Below are 9,034 nucleotides of genomic sequence, written 5' to 3' on the forward strand. Positions count from 1 at the left end.
CAACGCCATACTTAAAATATCAACTCGGTTTGAGGGGCTCGAGTTTCATCACGTGGCCCGAGAGAGTAATCAAGCAACGAACATCCTTGCTCGCATGGGCGCTAAGCGCGACCCCGTCCCACCCAATACCTTTGTGGAGAGGCTCTTCAAGCCATCCATGGTATGGCAGGACGAGAGCAGCAACACCAGTTCGGACCTGATCATACCCCTAGATTCCGAACGTAATTCCGATATCATCGGGGGCTCGGCCACCGGAATAACACCATTGGCCCATGTAATCATGGCAGTCATCGCCCCATGGACCAAACCCTTCCTGGCCTACCTTATAGGCGAGAGCTTCCTGAGGACCAGAATGAGTCTTGATGCATCGTTCGAGGCTCGAAATATTACAAGGTTCATGAAGGAGAGCTCTACAAGAAAAGTACTACCAGAGTCCTTCAAAGATGTATCTCCAAAGAAGAGGGGCGACAGCTCTTGGCCAAAATCCATGCTGGTCTTGGCGGCCATCATGCCGCAGCTCGGGACCTTGTAACTAAGGCCTTATGTACCGGTTTTGTCTGGCCTACGTCCCGAGCAGATGGACAAGACCTCATCCAACATTGTGTAGGATGCCATCTTTTCGCCAATCAAAGCCATATGCCGCCTACCACCCTACAAACAATCCCCATTACTTGGCCTTTTGTGGTCTGGGGGCTTGACATGGTCGAACACCTTAAAGGAGGAAGCCATAAGAAAAAAATACCTTCTCGTCATGGTAGATAAATTCACTAAGTGGATAGAGGCCAAACCAGTTAAAATGGCCGAAGCTGGACCAGTGATAGATTTCATATCCGGTGTCTTACACCGTTATGGTGTCCCACACAGCATCATCACCGATAACGGCTCTAACTACACAACCAACAAAGTAAAAACTTGGTGTGCTAATCTGGGCATCAAGCTCGATTATGCCTGTCTACCACCCACAAACAAACGGTCAAGTCGAACGAGCAAATGGCTTGATAATGAGCGGCATTAAACCCAGACTAGTGCGATCCTTAAAGGAGTTAGATAAACACTGGGTTGAGGGGCTTGACTCCGTACTCTGGGGGCTGCGGACCATGCCCAATCGCACGACCGGATACACACCATTCTTCATGGTGTACGGCACAGAGGCCGTCTTGCCCTACGATATTATTCACGACTCACCTCGAGTACACATGTAAGAAGAGAGAGAGAGGCCGAGCTCGATCGTCAAGATGACTTAGATGGCCTGGAGGAGGAGCGCGATGTCGCAAAAGCTCACTCAACATTCTACCAACAACAAGCTTGAAGATACCAAAGCAGAGAGGTGCGGGCCAAGACTTATAATGTCAGTGAACTCGTTCTATGCCTACGAGAGAAGAAAAAGGACAAGCTCAAGCCCAAATGGGAGGGTCCCTTCATTGTAGATGAAGTTCTCACTGGAGGAGCCTATCGCCTTCATAATGCATCGGAGAATTGCTTAGAGCTGAACCCATGGAACACTGCCAGACTCCGAAGATTCTACGCCTAAGTCCGTACTCATTGTTCGTCCCATTTTTCTCTTTTTTCTCTTTCTTCTTTTCATTTTTATGCGACTTCTAGCCCCTGTTCGGATAAACCACACACTTAAGGGGTATACATCCTTAAATGTACATACCCCCAAATACCTGGAGGCTTCTTGTCACAGAAGCTTATTATTATTATTATTATTTTTCGAGCATCAAGCTCACCGTATATATGGGTCTTCTTCTCATATATGTCTTTTCTTCGCCATTATATGCACCTTTATGACTTAAGATTTTTCCAAGCTGGGTTGCCTGACTCTTGTGCTTATGCCCTACGTTCCCGATTGTTCGGCTAGGGCATAAAGGGAGCACCTCTGCGATTGTTATAGCCGGGTCATCCGGACATGTACCTCAGATGGGTGAAGCCGAAAGCTAGCGTACTTAAGGGAATAATAGGTCGGCGAACAAAAGATGAACTGCCATCGTTGCGATATAAGCCCCCAAAAATACAACATATACTGTGATTTTTAGTATCACAACTCAGGCATGCACAACAACGCATGCTGGCCCAGGGAGAGGATATTGGGGAATGTTGTATTTCAAAAAAATTCCTACGATCACCCAAGATCTATCTAGGAGAAGCATAGCAACGAGCGGGGAGAGTGTGTCCACATACCCTCATAGACCGAAAGCGGAAGCATTAAGTAACGCGGTTGATGTAGTCGAACGTCTTCGCGATCCAACCGATGAAGTACCAAACGCACGTCACCTCCGAGATCTCCACACGTTCAACTCAGTGATGTCCCTCAAACTCTAGATCCAGCTGAGGCCGAGGGAGAGTTTCATCAGCACGACAGTGTGGTGACGGTGATGATGAAGTTACCGACGCAGAGCATCACCTAAGCACTATGAGAATATGACTGAGGAGGAAATCTGTGGAGGGGAGCACTGCACACGGCTAAGAAATCAACTTGTGTGTCTATGGGGTGCCCCTCCCCCGTATATAAAGGAGGGAAGGAGGGGGCCGGCCGGCCTCATGGGGCGCGCCCTAAGGGGGGGGGGGAATCCTACTCCTACTAGGAGTAGGTTCCCCCCTTTCCTAGTCCAGCTAGGAGGGGAAGGAAAGAGGAAGAGGGAGAGAAGGAAAGCCCCCCCCCCCAAATTCGGATTGTGCTTGGGGGGGCCTCCACCTAGCTGCCTCCTCCTCTCTTCCACTAAGGCCCATGAAGGCCCATTAACCCCCCAGGGGGTTCTGGTAACCCCCCGGTACTCCAGAAAATGCCCGAACCTATCTGAAAACTTTCCAGTTTTCAAACATAACCTTCCAATATATCAATCTTTATGTCTCGACCATTTCGAGACTCCTCGTCATGTCCGTGAACACATCCGGGACTCCGAACAACCTTCGGTACATCAAATCACATAACTCATAATACATATCATCATCGAACGTTAAGCGTGTGGACCCTACGGGTTCGAGAACTATGTAGACATGACCGAGACTCACCTCCGGTCAATAACCAATAGCGGAACCTAGATGCTCGTATTGGTTCCTACATATTCTATGAAGACCTTTATTGGTCAAACCGCACAACAACATACATTGTTCCCTTTGTCAACGGTATGTTACTTGCCCGAGATGCGATCGTCGGTATCATCATACCTAGTTCAATCACATTATCGGCAAGTCTCTTTACTCGTTCTGTAATGCATCATCCCGCAACTAACTCATTAGTCACGTTGCTTGCAAGGCTTATAGTGATGTGCATTACCGAGAGGGCCCAGAGATACCTCTTCGATACACGGAGTGACAAATCCTAATCTCGATCTATGCCAACTCAACAAACACCATCTAAGACACTTGTAGAGCATCTTTATAATCACCCAATTACGTTGTGCCGTTTGATAGAACAGAAGGTGTTCCTCCGGTATTCAGGAGTTGCATAATCTCATAGTCATAGGAACATGTATAAGTTATGAAGAAATGAATAGCAATAAACTAAGCGATCATAGTGCTAAGCTAACGGATGGGTCTTGTCCATCACATCATGCTCTAATGATGTGATCCCGTTCATCAAATGACAACACGTGTCCATGGCTAGGAAGCTTAACCATCTTTGATTAACGAGCTAGTCAAGTAGAGGCATACTAGGGACACTCTGTTTGTCTATGTATTCACACATGCACTAAGTTTCCAGTTAATACAATTCTAGCATGGATAATAAAAATTTATCATGATATAAGGAAATATGAATAACAATTTTATTATTGCCTCTAGGGCATATTTCCTTTAGTCTCCCACTTGCACTAGAGTCAATAATCTAGATTACACAGTAATGATTCTAACACCCATGGAGTCATGGTGCTGATCATGTTTTGCTAGTGAGAGAGGCTTAGTCAACGGGTTTGCAACATTCATATCCGTATGTATCTTGAAATCTCTATGTCTCCCTCCTTGACTTGATCACAGATGGAATTGAAGCATCTCTTGATGTGCTTGGTTCTCTTGTGAAATCTGGATTCCTTTGCCAAGGCAATTGCACTAGTATTGTCACAAAATATTTTCATTGGACCCGATGACTAGGTATTACACCTAGAACGGATATGAAATCCTTCATCCAGACTCCTTTATTTGCTGCTTCCGAAGCAGCTATATATTCCGCTTCACACGTAGATCCCGCCATGACGCTTTGCTTAGAACTGCACCAACCGATAGCTCCACCATTCCATAAAAATGCGTATCCGGTTTGTGACTTAGAGTCATACGGATCAGTGTCAAAGCTTGCATCGACGTAACCATTTACGACGAGCTCTTTGTCACCTCCATAAACAAGAAACATATCCTTAGTCATTTTCAGGTATTTCAGGATGTTCTTGTCTGCTGTCCAGTGATCCACTCCTGGATTACTTTGGTACCTCCATGCTAAACTGATAGCAAGGCACACATCAGGTCTGGTACATAGCATTTCATACATGATAGAACCTATGGCTTAGGCATAGGGAATGACTTTGATTTTCTATCTATCTCCTGCAGTGGTCGGGCATTGAGTTGGACTCAACTTCACACCTTGTAACACAGGCAAGAACCCTTTCTCTGCTTGATCCATTTTGAACTCTTCAAAACTTTATCAAGGTATGTGCTTTGTGAAAGTCCAATTAAACGTCTTGATCTATCTCTATATATCTTGATGCCCAATATATAAGCAGCTTCACCGAGGTCTTTCATTGAAAAATTCTTATTCAAGTATCCTTTTATGCTATTCAGAAATTCAGTATCATTTCCGATCAACAATATGTCATCTACACATAATATCAGAAATGCTACAGAGCTCCCACTCACTTTCTTGTAAATATAGGCTTCTCCAAAAGTCTGTATAAAACCATATGCTTTGATCACACTATCAAAGCGTATATTCCAACTCCAAGATGCTTGCACGAGTCCATAAATGGATCGCTGGAGCTTGCACACTTTGATAGCACCTTTTCGATCGACAAAACCTTCTGGTTGCATCATATACAACTCTTCTTTAAGATATCCATTAAGGAATGCAGTTTTGACATCCATTTGCCAAATTTCATTATCATAAAACGCAGCAATTGCTAACATGATTTAGACGGACTTAAGCATCGCTACGGGTGAGAAGGTCTCATCGTAGTCAACTCCTGGAACTTTTTGAAAACCTTTTGCAACAAGTCCAACTTTATAGACAGTAATATTACCGTCAGCGTTAGTCTTCTTCTTGAAGATCCATTTATTCTCTATGGCTTGCTGATCATCGGGCAAGTTAACCAAAGTCCACACTTTGTTCTCATACATGGATCCCATCCCATATTTCATGGCCTCAAGCCATTTCGCGGAATCTGGGCTCATCATCGCCTCCTCATAGTTCGTAGGTTCGTCATGGTCAAGTAACATGACTTCCAGGATTACCGTAGCACTCTGGTGTGGATGTTACTCTAGTTGACCTACGAGGTTCGGTAGTAACTTGATCAGAAGTTTCATGATCATCATCATTAGCTTCCTCACTAATTGGTGTAGGAATCACTGGAACTGATTTCTGTGATGAACTACTTTCCAATAAGGGAGAAGGTACAGTTACCTCATCAAGTTCTACTTTCCTCTCACTCACTTCTTTCGAGAGAAACTCCTTCTCTAGAAAGGATCCATTCTTAGCAATGAATATCTTGCCTTCAGATCTATGATAGAAGGTTTACCCGACAGCCTCCTTTGGGTGTTCTATGAAGACACATTTCTCCGATTTGGGTTCGAGCTTATCAGGTTGAAGCTTTTTCACATAAGCATCGTAGCCCCAAACTTTAAGAAACAACAACTTGGGTTTCTTGGCAAACCACAGTTCATATGGTGTCGTATCAACGGATTTAGATGGTGCCCTATTTAACGTGAATTCGGTCGTCTCTAAAGCACAACTCCAAAACGATAGTGGTAAATCAGTAAGAGACATCACAGGTTGCACCATATCTAATAAAGTGCGGTTACGACATTCAGACACACCATTACGCTGTGGGGTTCCAGGTGGCGTGAGTTGCGAAACTATTTCTGCATTGTTTCAAATGAAGACCAAACTCATAACTCAAATATTCACCTCCATGATCAGATCATAGAAACTTAATTTTCTTGTTACAATGATTTTCCACTTCACTCTGAAATTCTTTGAACTTTTCAAATGTTTCAGACTTATGTTTCATTAAGTAGACATACCCATATCTTCTTAAATCATCTGAGAAGGTTAGAAAATAAAGATACCCGCCACAAGCATCAACACTCATTGGACCGTATACATCAGTATATATTACTTCCAATAAGTCTGTTGCTCGTTCCATTGTTCCGGAGAACGGAGTCTTAGTCATCTTGCCCATGAGGCATGGTTCACAAGCATCAAGTGATTCCAAGCCCATCAGTATGGATTTTCTTCATGCGCTTTACACCAATATGACCTAAACGGCAGTGCCACAAATAAGTTGCACTATCATTATTAAACTTATATCTTTTGGCTTCAATACTATGAATATGTGTATCACTACTATCGAGATTCAATAAAAATAGACCACTCATCAAGGGTGCATGACCATAAAAGATATTACTCATATAAATAGAACAACCATTATTCTCTGATTTAAATGAATAACCGTCTCGCATCAAATAATATCCAGATATAATGTTCATGCTTAACGCTGGCACCAAATAACAATTATTCCGGTCTAATACTAATCCTGAGGGTAGTGTAGAGGTAGCGTGCCGACGGCGATCACATCGACTTTGGAACCATTTCCACGCGCATCGTCACCTCGTCCTTAGCCAATCTTCGCTTAATCCGTAGCCCCTGTTTCGAGTTGCAAATATTAGCAACATAACTAGTATCAAATACCCAGACGCTACTATGAGCATTAGTAAGGTACACATAAATAACATGTATATCAAATATACCTTTCACTTCGCCATCCTTCTTATCCGCCAAATACTTGGGGCGGTTCCGCTTCGAGTGACCAGTCCCTTTGCAGTAGAAGCACTCAGTCTTAGGCTTAGGTCCAGACTTGGGCTTCTTCACTTGAGCAGCAACTTGCTTGCCGTTCTTCTTGAAGTTACCCTTCTTCCCTCTTCCCTTTTTCTTGAAACTAGTGGTCTTGTTTACCATCAACACTTGATGCTCCTTCTTGATTTCTACCTCCGCAGCCTTTAGCATTGCGAAGAGCTCGGGAATTGTCTTATCCATCCCTTGCATATTATACTTCATCACGATGCTTTTGTAGCTTGGTGGCAGTGATTGAAGAACTCTGCCAATGACACTATCATCAGGAAGATTAACTCTTAGTTGAGTCAAGTGGTTGTGGTACCCAGATATTCTGAGTATATGTTCACTGACAGAACTATTCTCCTCCATCTTGCAACTATAGAACTTATTGGGGACTTCATATCTCTCAATCCGGACATTTGCTTGAAATATTAACTTCAACTACTGGAACATCTCATATGCTCTATGACGTTCAAAACATCGTGGAAGTCCTGATTCTAAGCCGTAAAGGATGGCACACCGAACTATCGAGTAGTCATCAGCTTTGCTCTGTCAGACATTCATAACATCTGGTGTTGCTCCTGCATCGGGTTTGGCACCTAGCGGTGATTTCAGGACATAACTCCTTTATGCAGCAATGAGGATAATCCTCAAGTTATGGACCCAGTCCGTGTAGTTGCTACCGTCATCTTTCAACTTAGCTTTCTATAGGAACGCATTAAAATTCAACAGAACAACAGCACGTGCCATTTATGTACAACAACATAGACATGCAAAATACTATCAGGTACTAAGTTCATGATAAATTAAAGTTCAATTACTCATATTATTTAAGAACTCCCACTTAGATAGACATCCCTCTAATCATCTAAGTGATCATGTGATCCATATCAACTAAACCATGTCCGATCATCACGTGAGATGGAGTAATTTTCAATGGTGAACATCACTATGTTGATCATATCTACTATATGATTCACGCTCGACAACACTGAGACCATATCTGCATATGCTAGGCTCTTCAAGTTTGACCCAAGTACACTGCCTGTGCAAAACTGGCTTGCACCCGTTGCATGTGAACGTAGAGCTTATCACACCCGATCATCACATGGTGTCTCAGCACGACGAACTGTAGCAATGGTGCATACTCAGGGAGAACACTTGTACCTTGAAATTTTGTGAGAGATCATCTTATAATGCTACTGCCGTATGAAGCAAAATAAGATGCATAAAGGATAAACATCACATGCGATCAAATAAGTGATATGATATGGCCATGATCATCTTGTGCCTTTGATCTCCATCTCCAAAGCACTGTCATGATCACCATCGTCACCGGCTTGACACCTTGATCACCATCGAAGCATCGTTGTCGTCTCGCCAACTATTGCTTCTACGACTATCGCTACCGCTTAGTGATAAAGTAAAACAATTACATGGCGATTGCATTTCATACAATAAAGCGACAACCATATGGCTCCTGCCAGTTGCCGATAACTGTTACAAAACATGATCATCTCATACAACAAGTTATATATTATCATGTCTTGACCATATCACATCACAACTTGCCCTGCAAAAACAAGTTAGACGTCCTCTACTTTGTTATTGCAAGTTTTGTGTGGCTGCTACGGGCTTAGCAAGAACCGTTCTTACCTACGGCATAAAAACCACAACGTGGTGTAGTGATTGCTTTTTGATCTTCAGAAAGAACCCTGTTCATTGAATCCGATACAACTAAAGTTGGAGAAACAGACAACCGCCAACCACCTGTGTGCAAAGCACGTCGGTAGAACCAGTCTCATGAACCCGGTCATGTAATGTCGGTCTGGGCCGCTTCATCCAACAATACCACCAAATCAAGAAACAACTAGTGACGGCAAGCAATATGTATATACCCACGCCCACGACTCCTTTGTGTTCTACTCGTGCATATTACATCTACGCATAGACCTGGCTCGGATGCCACTATTGGGGAACATAGTATTTCAAAAAAAT

Source organism: Triticum dicoccoides, chromosome 7A (genome assembly GCF_002162155.2).
Source record: "Triticum dicoccoides isolate Atlit2015 ecotype Zavitan chromosome 7A, WEW_v2.0, whole genome shotgun sequence".
NCBI classification, from domain to species: domain Eukaryota; kingdom Viridiplantae; phylum Streptophyta; class Magnoliopsida; order Poales; family Poaceae; genus Triticum; species Triticum dicoccoides.